Source organism: Mesocricetus auratus, unplaced genomic scaffold, assembly GCF_017639785.1.
Source record: "Mesocricetus auratus isolate SY011 unplaced genomic scaffold, BCM_Maur_2.0 Super-Scaffold_100004, whole genome shotgun sequence".
In the NCBI taxonomy this organism is placed as follows: domain Eukaryota; kingdom Metazoa; phylum Chordata; class Mammalia; order Rodentia; family Cricetidae; genus Mesocricetus; species Mesocricetus auratus.
This window is the reverse complement of record NW_024429189.1, coordinates 21,831,301-21,846,917: the sequence shown is the minus strand read 5'-3', so window position 1 is coordinate 21,846,917 and position 15,617 is coordinate 21,831,301. Positions and strand designations below refer to the sequence as shown.

Here is a 15,617-nt window from a genome sequence, read left to right as displayed (position 1 = left end):
CTTCATATATTAGCCAATACCTTACTCAGTTCTCTACCATTTCTCATTAAATTTTCATTGATTGTCTTGAGATCCTCAGCTCCACAGTGATGTTGGTTGTAAATACTACAAATTGTTGTCTCTCAGTCCCTCCATAGAATTTTATTTTTCATCTTTATGATCTGTCTGTTATTATAAAGACAATGGTATCCTTTGTTTTCTACATCACATGGTTTAATTCTTTCAAACTACAGGTTATAGTACATTCATGGAGTACTAAATCTTTTATTCTGAGCTGAGTAAAATTTATAAAAAATGAAAATTTAAAGTGAATAGGGAAATACTAGAGAATTACATATTCTAACCACTGTGAATTTTGTTTCAGGTGCACACACACACACACACGCACACACTCACAAACACACGTTTCCTGGGTCACTGAACAAAGTTAATTTCTTACTGTAAAATATGATGAACAAAAGTTTGAAGTATATTCTAATAAGTGGTTTCTGTCTGGATTTTACAAATTCTTTCTTTTCTTGCCTCTGGCACTTGGAGGATGCATACCCTTTCCTCCTGGCTCCATCTCCCTTGCTTCCTTCAAGAGGAAGACCACAGAGTAAAATCATGGTCCCTTGCCACCCTTTGGAGGGGATGTCAGTGTATGTCCTAAGCTGAAATCTGATGCTATCATAAGAATTTGAAGGACAAGGAGCACTGAGTCAAGCTGTTGGATATCACAGAGGCAAAAGAGTGATTTGTTGAATTCAGCATACTGAATATGTTCAGATACTCTTAGTTTATTTGCTAAGCAGATATAAAAATTGCAGACCCCAACTGTATTTACCACCCACCTTCCTGACCACTTCAGTAGATGATATTTTCTAGAATACAGAGCTAGGTGAGATGCAACCAGGGTACAATCCCTGGAGTGTCCTTGTGCCTGTATGTTTATGGACTGCCTTCCATATACAAAGGCATGTCATAGAGCATGGGAATAAATGAGGTTGTAATCTTGGTCTAACAGGTTCATCTTGGGTCTGCCTTTGGTCTGTTACACTATAGTTATTCAGGTTGCTTTCATCTAATCTAGTATTCTAGTATCTGTTAGTTAATGCAAGAAGTAGAAAAGGCTTGTTCTAGTTTTCTTTCTGTTGCTGTGATGAAACATTGACCCAAATCATCTTGGGGAAGAAATGGTTTTTATTTTATTTTGTAACTCCTCAGTCGCAATCACTAAGGGAAGTCAGGGCAGAACACAAGGCAAGAGCCCAGAGGCAGGAACCGAAGCAGAAGCCATGGAGGAATGTTGCTTACTGACTTGCTGTCCCTAGCTGGCCCAGCTAGCTTTCCTATACAGTTATGGCATGTTTGTCTAGGGATGGCACCTCTCACAGTGTTCTGCCTTTCTCAAATAGCCATCAAGAAAATGCCCCTACAGATATGCTCACAGGCCCATATGTTGAAGACCAGTCCTCAGTTGAGGCTCCCTTTTCCAGTGTGTCGAGTTAACTACTGAGATCAGACATCACAGTGCTATAGAATGAGTATTGTTTGCTTGTATTTCTCTGCGTACTGGCAGCTGGCCATACTCCCAAATCCATCAGCCTAGAACCAGGCTCACTGCTATGCTAAACATCGGACTCGATTGGGTTTCTCTGCGATGCTCGCCACACACAGCTCTGTTGACATTAGCTTGAGGAGGGTCCCACCAGCTCAGTCAGTACTTTACATCCCTACTTCCTCCTTTCTGTCCTGTGACCTTTCAATGTATGCCGACAATTTTCCTCTTCTTCATGCTTGACTGACGAGCACCAGACAGAGAGAACGAACCAGACTGGTCAAGCTCACCTCTAGTGTACAGGGCAATGATGTCGCTCTCTTGTGTCATCTTTACTTGTGCAATTTTGGTTGTCTGGGGGCGCTGCACCCGCTTAGCACCTGCAGCTGGATGAGAGCAGAGCAAGCAGTCACGCTGACTCACCTCAAACCCATCATCATTAAAGACAGCCCCCAGTGCTACGCATTGGCTACGCAGCCTGCCACTAGCCCTTCCTGCTCTCCGGTTCCATCCATACGTTCTGTTCCTCCCTTGAGCTATGGCATCTCTCCCAACCTCCTCCTCTACTGATGACCTTGTGCTTTATTTCAATGAAAAGACAGGAGCCATCGGGAGCAAGTCCACAGCAGCCCCATTAGCGAATCTCTTTTACCCACCTCTGCCTTCCGCCTGTGACTTCGAGAATGACTATGCACCTGCCTTTGCCCAACCCCAGTCTCTTGTGCATTCGGTTGGTCTCTGCCTACTCAGGGCATACCTTCAGCAGTTCTCCCGGTTCTTACGTTACCAGTCGCCTCCATCTCTACTGAATCACCCTCATTTGCAATACAGATGTCCTCTCATCCTGCACTGTTACAACATCCTGGGTGGATGCTGCTTCCTCCTCCTGTCGGTCTCCCCCTTCCATTTCAGCCTGTGTTCGTCACTCGTTTGTGCTGTGACTACGTTCAGGGTGAAGCCTATGGACTCCTCCTCAGAACAACATTTCCCAACGCTTCAAATGAAACAGGACTACAAAAGGAACACGTGTTATAATTATCAGTAATAATATTTTTCAACTAATAGGATATGATAACGTTTTCCTTTATTGATATATTAATGCATTTAATGTGAAGGCAAGCTAAAATTCCATCTTAACTGTTAAGTAAAAATAAAGCATACCACTGCAAAAGTTCTCTCTAGTTATAACCCTTGTGCTACTTATGCTCCAAAAGTCTGTGCAGTATTATGAGAGTTAAGATTCTCATCGGATCTGTTAAATTTAAATGGTAAGAATGATTCAATGCTAACATTACATTAAAAACTGGTAGAAATACAGATAAGCCACAGCAGAGTCAAGAGTCTCGGTGTTTCCCCATCCATATTAGTGTTCTTCCCAGGTCCTTCAGGCCATCATAAGAGCCCTGCTTCTTGCAACAAGAACATGCTCTGTTCTCTGCCTTATCCATCGCCCTTGCTATGTGGGGCTCTTTTCATCAAGATTTTGACCACATAATCCTTTGGAACTATTCTTAGTGAGGTCACCAATGACTTTTGTATTGGTATAGACAATAGCATTTGAGATGAACTTTTTCCTTGTGTACATTCTTTGTACTTGGTATTTGTTATATAAGACATGTTAAAACAAGGGTATATTTTATATTGAGTACTTTTTAAACAAAAATTTAATTAGCATGTTCCATATTGGGTTTCATCATAGCATTTTCAAGCGCAAGGTTCGTTTCTGTTGACTCTCCTCGCCTTCCTGCCTCACTTTGCATGCTTCTACCCACCACAGACTCTCCGTTTTCATGTCTCATTGCCCTCCCTCCCCTTCCACAAGACCTCTTGTGGTTTCCTTCCTAGCTTGGAGCCTCTCCCCTCACTCTCCCCACAGGCAGCCCACACTCAGCCCATATAAACATGACAAGCTAGGACCCACAAGAGAGAGACCCAGAGCTTGACTTTGATGCAGTCCTCCCTTGGACTTTCCTCTGGCCCTTAAGGTTCTCAGGTGTTAAGGGGATGCCTTCTCACCTCACACCTAAATCATGAGGTGAGTCAGGACTCAACCCTTCCATGTCTTTTCTTTCTATCTGTATGCATCATTTTCTTCATCTCTCCTAAGTCAGAGCTTCAGCCACAACCACGCTCCTGAATTTCAAGGGCCCATTCACTGTCCCCACATGGCTGCCTATTAGAAAAACTAATTTCCCACGCAAATTTGAGCTCCCAGTGTTCTTAAACCTGCTCTTTCTTTTGGTCTCTCCTTACCCAACTAATTTTAGCTCTATTTTTCTAGAAACCCCAATGCCATGCTAACTCATCAGCAGTGCTCATCAATTCTAGTGTCAGAGTATATATTAGAGAGGACGACCATGTCCCTCTCCCACTGTTGCTCAGTCATGTGATCCTCTAAGGCTGATTCTCTGGAAGAGGGCCCCCACCTTCTCATTGTCCCCCCAACCCTTTATCCTCTTATTAAGTTTGGAAGTTTAGCAGTCTTATAAGCAACTCATTTAATTCTGCTTCTTTGAATTCAGAAACAGTGTGCACAGTACCTAATGATATTCAATGCTCCCAGGCACTGCTAATGGATATGATTCCACAGTGACGGTTGTTTCCTGTGAGTGGCTTGTGGAGCTCATTCAGTAGCAAAACCATGAATATAGCAATATTTTAAATGATTCTCTGTAAGTTTGAAACGTGGCATCTCAATTTTAGGAGCTTGTTATTAAAGGACACTCAAATTGTTTCAAATATTCAAATGAAATCATGACCTACATCCCTCAATATTAAGGGACTGTGCTGTTTCTGTTGTGTGACTGCCAGATACGTTGAATGTGTTAATTAACATCACCTTCTTCTAGTAGTCTTTTTCTTCTATTAATCAGAAATTAACAAAAATGCCTCCAATAGCGTCATAGTGCAGGCAACTTTTTAGCAATTAGTTAGGACTCCTGTTCAATAAACTATTGAAAGGTTGTTATATGCCAAGGATTCTCCTGGGTGCTAGGACATAAGTAAAGCCAGGGATGTCTCAGGAGATCCAGATGAATAAGGAGGCAGGGGATACAGGAAGTAGGCACAGTTGCATAGGGGGTGGGATGTTCCGCTCTGTGTGAGGGGCTCTACAGGCTCCATCCTGACGCTTCCTCTAGGGTCCTTGGAAAACGATCTGTTCTTGGTTACTATGTCTAAGGGACCATCCATGCCATAGCCAATTCTGTTCCTAACAGTACAGGCCTAGAATCTCCAAAGGTGAAAAATACCCATCTGGGTATTTTGTTTGTTTGTTTGTTTTTTTGTTTTTTTGCTGGAAAAATGCCCATCTGAAGCAGTCCAAAAAAAGTGGACTCTGTTCTTTCCCTTCCTTCCTTCCTTCCTTCCTTCCTTCCTTCCTTCCTTCCTTCTTCCTCCCTCCCTCCCTCCTTTCCTTCTTTCTTTCTTTCTTCCTTCCTTTCTTTCTTTGTTTCTTTCCAAGTTTTTCAAGACAGGTTTTCTCTGTGTAACATTGGTTGTCCTAACATAGTAACTCTAAATGTCTCTTATTCATTTCTAAGGACTCCTACATTTTAAATAGCTTACCCCATCACATTATACCATTCTCTATTGTGATATTTATGTATGTGTATGCAGAGATAGTCATGTATGTATATATGTATACATACACACAGATGCATAATTTAGGAGATTTCAGAATGTATGTACATGCATATACATGTAATATGACAGAGAGGTGACTGATTTGGTGTGTGTGTGTGTGTGTGTGTTTGTGTGTGTGTGTCTTTTGGAGACCAGGTCTTGCTATGAGTGCCTCTGGTTAGCCTGGAACTGACCTGGTAGCCCAAGCTGACCTTGGTTATGGTGATCCTCCTTCTGCTCCTGCCTTCCAAGTAAAGTTCTGGGGTCATAGGCTGTGTCAACATGCTGGACAAAAGAGTTTTAGAACAATTTCCCTTTGGGTGGGGAAGAGAGGGAAACACATGGAGAGTTTAAGAACTACAAAATATAGTACGGTGTTAAAATATCACCTTGCTTCAACCTTACTTCACTGTAACAGGGTTGTGGGAGACAGGGATGATCTCCTGATGCCCCTTATCTTATTGATGAGGAAACTGATGCTATCAGAACTTTCCTGAGATGGCGCACAGGAAGCTCAGGAGTAGAACCTCTATTTCTGCCTGAGTCTGTGCTCCTGCTTCCACTATGTCAACAGGACTCCATTGACTGATGCTGGAAAACAACTTTTTCCATCAGGATGGTAAAGGCCAGTCTGAGGTTATCTGACCAAGCACTGGTGGCTTTGTGGTCGGAGTGGAATGTCAGCTAAACACCATCCTGGCTCCTGGTCAGGTTCCACCCAATGGCAATAACTGAAACGCCTTGTGAATGGTTCCCTGTAGCTGTCCAAAAGCTAGGAAGGGGTCACATGAGGTCATCGGCCTGATGCCACGAGTGAGGTTCAAAGCAGGAAAGTTCAGATCTGGACACCATGGAATCCGTGAAGTCAAGGAAAAGCAAGATGAGCTGGAAATACTGGAGGGCAGTCTTAAAGGAATCTGGAAGACAAGTGGAAAATTGATGGCGCCAGAGGCAAGTTTAGAATGAAAGCACTAGCCAGGTGGGGTCAGATGGTGCCAAGCCTATATGTGGGGTCTGACCTGCAGTTTCTCTTGCTTAGACACTGATTAATTTTTAAGATATGCGAAGCACATTCTCCCCTTCACCCAAGTGCTACCTGTCATCTCACACTTACTAAGGTATGTTCTCTGCAAGCCTAGCCTTATTGTGTTTTCTTTTCACAGTTCTCAGTGTTACACAGGGAACAGGTGCAGTGCCCTAACATAAGCTGGCAACCCTCCTAGACTCACAAATATGAACATGGATAAATTCCAACCTGAAGTTATTTTGCAAGCAGGCTGAGTCAACAACTCTTGGGTATTGACTGGCCTTAGTCCTTTAGGAACTGACTCGACAAGTTCAGAAGGTCTTCAAAATAATGGGACTAAAACAGGGTTTGTGATTTCCACCAAGTGCTGGAGTCTACAGACTACAACTGCCTTAACGATTATCTTTTTGACATTTCTGATTGTCAGGAAGCTCCAGACTACACATCAAAAGTCTGACATTGGCAATGTCACAAATTGTGGAAACCCCTGCCTCTCTCAGGGAGAATTCCATAGGAAATTGTTCTGGGCAGGAGATGGCTGCCAGAAGCTGTGGATACGTCTGTATTTTAGCCTGTTTTCTGTTACTATACTAGAACACTCAAGATTGGGTAAATTGCTCAAGGTCCTGGGGTGGCAGGGGGATATGCTTTGCTTCACAATGTTTTTTAAACTTAATTTTAGTTTGGAGACAAAGGTTTTATGTACCAGAGGCTGGCCTTAAATTCCTGATTATCCTGTGTCTACCTTTAAGGTTCTTGGATTCTAGCCCTTACTGCCATGTCCATGGCTCACGGTTTTAGAGGCTGGGAAGCCTAATTCCAGCTTTTGCTTGAGGAGCTCATGCTGCTTCAAATTATAGCAGAAAAATACTATAAAAAGAGAGAGAAAGTAAAATCAAGCATTGGAAGACAGATGAATTTTTATACCACCTACTGGTGGTAACAGGTTGAGCCCCAGGAACAAAGGGAAGGCATTAATCTATTCACAAGAGTCTATTCCCATGATCTAAATGCCTCCCCAAGAATTGAAGTCACAACACATGAGCTTTTGGAGGGCACGGTCAAATCATAGCAGTTTGTTTCGTTACAAAGAGACTGGTTTTTGACTGGCCTTGAGGCAGACAGATTATCCTGTGTTATACCAGAGGGCCCAACACAATCACTGGGGTCAGGTATAATCTAGATCTTAAGTGAATCTAAACTCCACATGAAAAGTTTGATGCCTAATGTGTGAGGTGGTGGAACCTTTCAAAGGTGAGACTTCCTGGATAGTTTGTGAGTTATGAGTGTGCCTTGGAAAGGATAGTGGGATCCCCTCTCCAGCTAGTCTTCTTCCGGGCCATTGGACAAGCAGCTTTGTTCCATTGTATATGTATACTCCCACCATGCACTCCCACTGTGACGAACTCACTCTCTTAAAGCAATAGGTCCAACCAGCCATGGACTTGACACCTCCAAAACTGTGAACCAAAACAAAACTTTCTACTTACACGTTGATTTGTCTCAGGTATTGTTTGCATAGTAGCAAATGGCTGGATAATATGGAATCCTTGTAAGCAGAAGAGGGAAGAACACTGTGAGAAAGACTGCCTGGTTTTGCTTCTTTGGAAATGGAGGACTGGGTCTGTGAGCCAAGAAAGGCAAATGGCTTATAGGAGCCAAAAGATAAAACAGATTCTCCCCATGGGCCTCCAGAGGAACATTTCTCCAAATGCTGACACTTTAATTTTAGGTCAGGAAAGCTTGGTGTTTGCCTGTCCTTCCTTCCCTTCCTTCCAGTATTGGAAATGTCACAAGTCTTATAAACCCCCCGTCCCTCCCTCCCTCCCTTCCTCCCTCATTCCCTCTCTCCCTTCCTCTCTCCCTCCTTCCCTCCCTCCCTCCCTCCCTCCTTTCCTCCCTCCTTCCTCTCTCCCTCCTTCCTTCCTTCCTTCCCTTCCTCTCTCCCTCATTCCCTTCCTCTCTGCTTTTGCTTTTTTTTTTTAAGTATGGTCTTGCTCTGTAGTCCTGGCTGGCCTAATACTCACTGTGTAACCCAGGTTGGCCTCCAGTTCATGCCAATTCTCCTGACTTTGGCCCTCTGATGCTAGGATTTCAGACATAAGCCACTACGCCTGGCTCCATTCGGGACTTCTACCTCCCTAGAACTACGGAGTAACAAACGTGTGTTGGCTTAGCCTTCCGGGCTCCTGGTCATTTGCTACAGTAGCAGTGGGAAGAATGTCTGTGTACTCTAAGATGAAGAGACAGTGGATGAAGCATGAGGCACGCTGCCTCAGCCGCTGTCAATCATGCTGCTTTTAGTATTTTACCATCGATGCTTACAGGTCGTCAATGTTAGCTGTCAGCTCCCTGAGCTAATCAACTTAAGTCTTAGTTTGCAAAAACCTAAAAAAAAAAAAACGGCTAAGCACTGAGCTGAACTCAAGAAATCCAGTGACAGGACTGATGACCAAAGGCGTTAAGACTCAGCTGGTTTAACCCCCAGAAACAGCTGACCTGACAAGGGTTAACTCTTGAATCCCAGACTGATGCCTGGGAATCCCGCATGGGACTAATCAATACCCCCTGAATGTGGGTGTCAGTGAGGAGGCCTAGGTAATCTATTGACCCTTGGGTAGTAGATCAGTATTTATCCCGGGTATACAAATGAACTTTGGGTTCCCATCCAACAATGAGAGGTGCACTCTCACCCAGGACTCTTGGAGGAGGGTCTAGGCCCTGCCCTGAATGAAATGACAGACTATGGATACCCCCATGGAGGGCCTCACCCTCCCTGGGGAAATGAGGAGATATTGGGGGGGGGGTTGGTAGGAGGAGGGGAGGGAAACAGAGAGGGACCTGGAATTGACACGTGAAGCAACCTTGTTTTTAATTTAAATTTAAATTTAAAAATAAATATAAAAAAATTTGTAGTTGTGGATCCCTGAAGCTTTCCCTAGTGCCAGATTTGTTGTTAAGCCCATAATGGCTCCCTCTATGAAGGTATCTCTTTCCTTCTTCTTCCCCCAGCTGGACCTTCCTAACCCCTCATGTTCTCCTCCCCACTCCCCTTCTCCCTTTCTCTCTTTCCTACCTCCTCCTCCCTTCCCCCATGCTCCAAATTTGCTCAGGAGATCTGGTGCGGGTGCCAGGGAAGTGGGGGGGATGTGTCCACGTATGTCTCTCTTAGGTTCCTCCTTGTTTCCTAGCTTCTCTGGGGTTGTGGATTGTAGGCTGGCATTTGTTTTACAACTGTTCTATTTCTGTTTGTTAGTATTCACTCAGGAAATACACATTCTAGCATCTAATAATTTCTAAATTGCGGTGTCACTCACTGAGTACCACAGCAGGCTCACCAAACACAGAGGAGAGGCTAATTATAAGGCGTTTACTTTTGAGGTCACAGTCTTCGCAAAGCAGCTTTGCAAAAGCAGTAGTTGATGCTCACTGTGGACAGGAAGAGAAGAAGCTAGCTAGGAAGGCACCCTGTCATGATGTTTCAAAAGTATGCTTGTTTGTTCGAAAGTATGTTTGGGTTCTTAACTGTGTGAAGGAAAAAATTCTAATCTGGCTAGTTGCTGCAACCTGCAATGACTTTTGGGTTGATTTGACTGGGGTGAGGAGAGAATAAAGAAAGAACGGAGGACAGAAAAGCAGGGATGGAGGGGGCGGGCCACGTGCTATGATGGTGATGCGCCAACCTGGAAACTCACAAGGACGTGGGGTTCTGTACGGTCAGCTTTTCAGATCGCTGTCACCACTGAGGAGGAAGCGTGATGGGCAGTTTTTGCACTCACTGGTACGTGGACCACGGGAAGCTTTTGCCATTTCTGTGAGCCTGACCTGGGGGCAGAGTTACTATTTTCATGGATCCTGAGGCACTGGAGTCCTTGACAGAACCATGCTCATGTCAGCGATACACATTCAACCAGCTTCATCAATTGTGCCCCACCTCCCTCTCCCCTCCCTCTCCCCTCCCTCTCCCATTTGTACATGTCGATCTTGTCTCTTACAAAAGAGCCTGGAGGACTCTTGAACAAATTAAGAGGGATCAGGGTGTGGGAGGAGAAAGCAGGGGCGGACAGCACCAACACTGTGATGCTGAGGCAAGAGGAGAGTCTAGTCCAGAAGCCCGAGGTTAGGTCACTGTCACCGTTGGCTCTACTGCAAACCACCTTGCACCTTGTGGGACCCGGAAGCTCAGTGCCTTCTTAACATTCTACACCCAAGCCCGCCCCCCTTTGTTTTTAGTAACTTTGCCATGGAGGTGCGTGCTTCCTGGATTTATCAAGGACTCTATAGACATCCCAGGTCACCCCTCTTTGATTAGAGGGACTTCCCAGAAGGCCTGACATCGTATGGTCCCCGAGCAATGGAGAAGTGAGCACCATGCCACCTGGGAACGGAGGCCACCCTGGCCTGAGGCTCCCCTCAAGAGCCTGTCTTTACTGTTCACTCAGGTTGAAACCTTCTATTGTTCCAGAACTTCAGGGCACGTGGATTTAGTCAGTCCTCTCACGTATCTTTTCATTTTGGGAAATGCCTTTCAGCAAATTATTACTTGAATCTGTTTTGGACAAAGAGCGGGAACATTTTGAATTTTTGCAACATCTGTACACAGAGTAAACAGTGAGCATGTCTTTGTTAGTCCTGACTCCACACAGCACACGCCACTGTTATGTGTAGGAATTTTTTGTTTTTGGAAAAGCGTTCACAAGCATCTGTCTATCAGCGCACACTCTGTACCACAGCACAAGCTAGGCGTGGATGCCTGCGTGCACGGTGGTAGCCACAGGCCTGTCAGTTGTCGGTGTATTTATAGGTTCAGTAGCCAGGGAACATCCATGCTGTTATGTAACACTGGAAGCTCTGGTTAGGGAAGTGGCCTTATTAGAAAGAGAGAAGCTCAGGGACCCAGTGATGTCATTTTCTCCTTGTAGAGCTGAGGTAGCTCTCCAATAAGCTAGCAATGGATGGAAGGAAACAGGGCTCCAGAGATGGCCATATTTGCCTCTTCACTTGCTACAGGTTTTCTGCTGTCTTTACTTGATGCCAGACGTTGAGAGGGAGACATAGTATGGGTTTGCCAATCCCGTTGTGGCCGGCATGTGTTCCTATGCTTAGTGCATATTCCTGACTAAATGAATGAAAGATAGACTTCAGTCAGTGCCTGCTATATCAACAAAGCTGAGGTGGATATCTTAATGTGGAAATCGGTCCTACCCTTCTCATTTCTGCTTCAAAGCATTCCTTTCTGCCATATTGAGAGGGGAACTTAAAATGGCCATGCACTGGGCTCCCAGCCAGCTTTTAGCTGAGTGCTTTCCTGGCTGTGCAAACACAAAGCATGTAGACAGGGAGGGCATTTAGGGTACACTAGTACTTGGTTCAGCATCACGGCGGCAGGCTTCCTCGCTCTGGCTCATGCCTTCAAACTGTGTGCTTGCTCTGTGTTGAGGTTTTTTCAATCCTGTGAGCCACTTACTATATTTTACCCCATTGCTAGTACTTTTTAAACTCAAATTCACCACAGGGTCTTCCAGACCCTGTAACTTTTAGACTCCAGATCCTGGTGTGTGCAGACATCCTGCAGACAGCCAGACAGGGTCTATCTCAGTCTTGCCAGAGACTTCCAAACGGAGAAGTCACCTTCTCATCCAGTGTGGGTTTATTCTTTCACACTAGGGGACTATTCTGGACATCCAAAGAGTTCAATGACTGAAACTCAGATTGGGCTGAGACTGGGTGAGACCCTGCACCCTGCCTACTCCCACCATGAAGTGTCTGTGCACAAGGCAAGCTGAATTCAGTTAGCCAATTGCAGCTAACCAGACAGCGTCGATCGATTTCCAAATGCCTCAATTTAACTTTGAATAAATAACTTGCTTATTGAGGTGAGGTGACATTCAATGCCAGAGTCTCTGAACTGTGGCACTCCTGGTTTTCTAGGCCAGACGCTTCTCTGCTGGGCCTGTCCTGTGGACGGTAGCACATTTGCACCTCTCACCACTGAAGTTTTGAGAACGAAAAGTGTCTCAGGATATTGCTGAATGTCCCATGGTGTTCTGGCTTCCCATGGGGGAACTTCATGTTCTAAGACAGTGGCTTACTAAGTTTTGCCTGTGCCAGAAGCCAGATCTGATGTTTCCTTCTGTGGTTTAGCAACCTGTTTGAACAGCATTGACTTCTGTGTTAGATATGACTGGCCATTGAATACTGTATAGTTCTTAGATGAACAGGGAAACATGCATGTTTCCTTCTGGTAAACAGTTTCTGATCAGGGTAAGATTTAAAAATGTGTTATGTGTTATTTTTTGTGTTTATTTGTGTGTGGAGGGGCATGCAGATGGAGGTCAGAGGACAATTAGTGTGAGTTAGTTCCCTGAGAATTGAACTTAGGTCAGGCCCGGAAGCAAGTGAACAAGTGATTTTATCCAGTGAACCATCTCATTGACCTAACTTAGGGAAAACGAGTATAATTATTTTGCTAGATAGACATAGTAATAAATAATAATAAATGTAATAATATATTATTACATACCTCAATCCTCACGAGAAAGGCATTTTTGACAGGAGATGATGATTAATACAGAGATGCAGAAAATAAGGGTCTGTGGCATGCTCAGCTTTACATGGGATATGTCAATCATACCCCCCCACAAACTCAGGAATCATTGTGTAAAAGGGATGGAAAGAGTCTAAGAGGCAGAGGAAGTGGATGTTTGTAGCAAGACTGTATTTGACAGACACAAACTCACAGTGACTAGCATGGCATGACAGGCTCAAGCCAGCCAAAATGCCAGCATGGTGGTGGGGCCTTATGAAATCCCACCCCCATCTGATGACATTGAATTTGATGGTTGCTGGAGGAGAAATACAATTTTCTTAAGAGATTGTAGGCACTGAGAGGCTACTTGTTCACCAATAGATGGTCCCACACCCATGCACATACAGGCAACACTAAAAGGACAGAGAGAGGGAAGGAAGGAGGGAGGGAGGGAGAGAGAGAGAGAGAGAGAGAATGAACTTGAAGTATGAGGTTAGGAGGGAAAGTGGGGAAATAGGGGAAGAATTGGAGGGGGGAGGGAGTGGAGGTGGGTTTGATTCAAACACATTATATTCATGTATGAATGTTAAATAAAAATTTAAAAAATAAATTACAAAAGTATTTGTTTTTTAGTTAACTCTTTTAGAACATGTAATAGTCCTATGTCAAATGCTTTATTTTATAGTAAGCCTACCCCTTTATAGAAAGTTTTAAGGTTGGCATGAATATTTATGCTTCAATCTGGTTATTGCTCATATAAGGTGGAAGCCGGCCCAGTTTACATTTCTTACCTCTTCTATATTTTTATTATTATTATTACTATTACTATTACTGCTACTGTTATTATATAACAAATGGGAGGAGTGTATCCAGAAGTCCTGTAGGACTTTATGTTTCAGGAGATGAGAGACTATGATCCCACAAAGATGCCTAGAAGCCACCAGAAAGGACCCACAGAGAAGTAATTTAGCCACAGACTGGACTGACCTAAACCTTCCTCCCTTCCTAAATGTATTACTGTCTTTCAAAGCTGCTGCCTTCCTGTAAAAGCTTCACAAGTCCTTTGGGTTGCCACTGTTGCAATTTAAATAGCAATCCTAAAGTACCAATCTTTCTCCATCCTTAATCCCACTCAGAATTAAAAGGGGATTTGAGAAGATGCTTAGGGGATGGAATTTTCTATCTTGCTTCAGTCGCTTAGCTCTGTGTCTTGTAACCTTTGCAATTTAGGTCAGAAAATACACTTTTAGGTCTGACTTAAACCTCCGATACTTGGGCATGGTGGTGCATGCCTGTAACCCTGCACTTGGCAGGAGGAGGCAGGAGAATCATTAGTTGAAGATCATCCTTACCTACCTACACAGTAAGCCTGAGGCCAGTTAAGCTGTGTAAGACCTGTGGAAAAGGTCCATTGTCTCTCAAGGTGCAGGAGGCATGCTTCTGTGTTTCCCTCCCTCCTGCCCTCCCTGGAGATGACTTCTGCTGTCTTTGCATGGGGCCATTCCTGTTTTGTTTTTCTGCTTGAGAATTTCATACATGGATATAATGAATGCATTTTGATCCAATCCACCCCTTTCCCTCCCCTCTAGCTCCCCCTCTACCCTACCCCACTGTCCTTCCTTCCCAACTTCATGTGCCCATTTCTAAAACCCACTGAGTCCACATAGGGCTGTCTATATGAGCAAGAAGGTAGGGCCACCAGTTGGAGGACAGGTAGGCTCTCAGAGGCTACATTCCTGGAAACCCTCTCTCCCTCCCCTAGCGAGTGAGCTCTGTGAGCTCCTCCCCTTCCATGCTAGGTTTTGCCCGACTTGATCTCATGCAGGTCTTGTAAATGTTGTTACTGAAAATCTTCCTCTGACTTTCTGTCTCCGGAGGGCTTGATCCAAATTTCTTTGCCATGCTTTGCATAACTCTTTCATCACCTGTAATCCTTCCTCCCTTGGTTCCCCAGGGTCTTCAAGATCCTTCAAGTGGCTGATTCCCAAAACAAAGCAGGGCTAAGGGTTCCAGGAAGGTACCTGGGAGTGTCTACCCCAGCAGAGCCTATCCTGGGAACACCTGCTCAGGTATCCTGATTGGCCTTATGTATCCTGACTGTTCTAGCAGAAATAAAACCTTTCCTTCTATATCATCAGGCAAAAAGGACAGCGTCTCTTTGCCTTCAAAATGGTCCTTGCGTGGTGTCTGCTTTCAAACTTCCCAAAGTGCTCAAGTTCACCACCTCACCCTAAATACATCACTTTTTATCTCAGAAGGCCTGGGAGCTTGAACATCAGCAGCCAATGAGTTCCTTATTTTCTGTTGTTAGTGCCCAGTGTGCCTGGAAAGGTCCTATGCTGAGACTCTCCTGGTGCCTTTCTTCCCGTCTCCATCTGTCCTTCTTGCTCGGGGTTCTGAAGCAGCAGATGCTAGCCTTGCCTTCTCATTGGAGCTTCTCCTTTCTAACCCAAACCACCAAAGCCCCATGAAAAAGATGTGAGGCTTTTTGATCCACCTGTGCCCTTTGAAACCCCAGTCCGTGGAGCTCTTTCCTGCTGGCTGTCTTGTTTGCCATTGCTGCTACCTCAGTTTCCTTTTATTTAAAGATGGTGTGCTGACCCGATTGAAGTATTCTTAACCAACCTGAGTTCCCAGCCACAGTGCATTTGAAGCAGGGCTTGACCAACTGTTGACTTCCCTGGGTGAGACGTGGAAAGGAGGTACCAGCCTGTCTATCGCACATGTAAAGGGAGGGGCTGAACAATACGGCTGAGATATTTAATTGGTCTTTGAAGCAGTTTTCCTTACTTCAGGTCAATTAATATTTGATTTTTAAAAACATATATGCTAAGTAGTTGTAGTGTCCTGAATATTTTCCAGGGATTATAAAAGAAATTTCCAGAAAACTAATGAAA

The 15,617-nt window shown here is 44.5% G+C and overlaps 1 protein-coding gene and 1 long non-coding RNA gene across 5 annotated transcripts in view; one reads left to right on the top strand and one right to left on the bottom strand.

Moving 5' to 3' along the window:
• Positions 1–15,617, top strand: part of Cacnb4 (calcium voltage-gated channel auxiliary subunit beta 4) — a 247,654-nt gene that overhangs the window by 167,375 nt on the left and 64,662 nt on the right. The gene's annotated exons all lie outside the window — the stretch shown is intronic.
• LOC121140349 lies at positions 1,235–2,992 on the bottom strand. The gene is made up of 3 exons (XR_005877139.1): positions 2,836–2,992; positions 2,298–2,551; positions 1,235–1,926 (listed from the first exon to the last, which is right to left on the bottom strand). It is a non-coding gene; the product is annotated as an uncharacterized LOC121140349 (long non-coding RNA).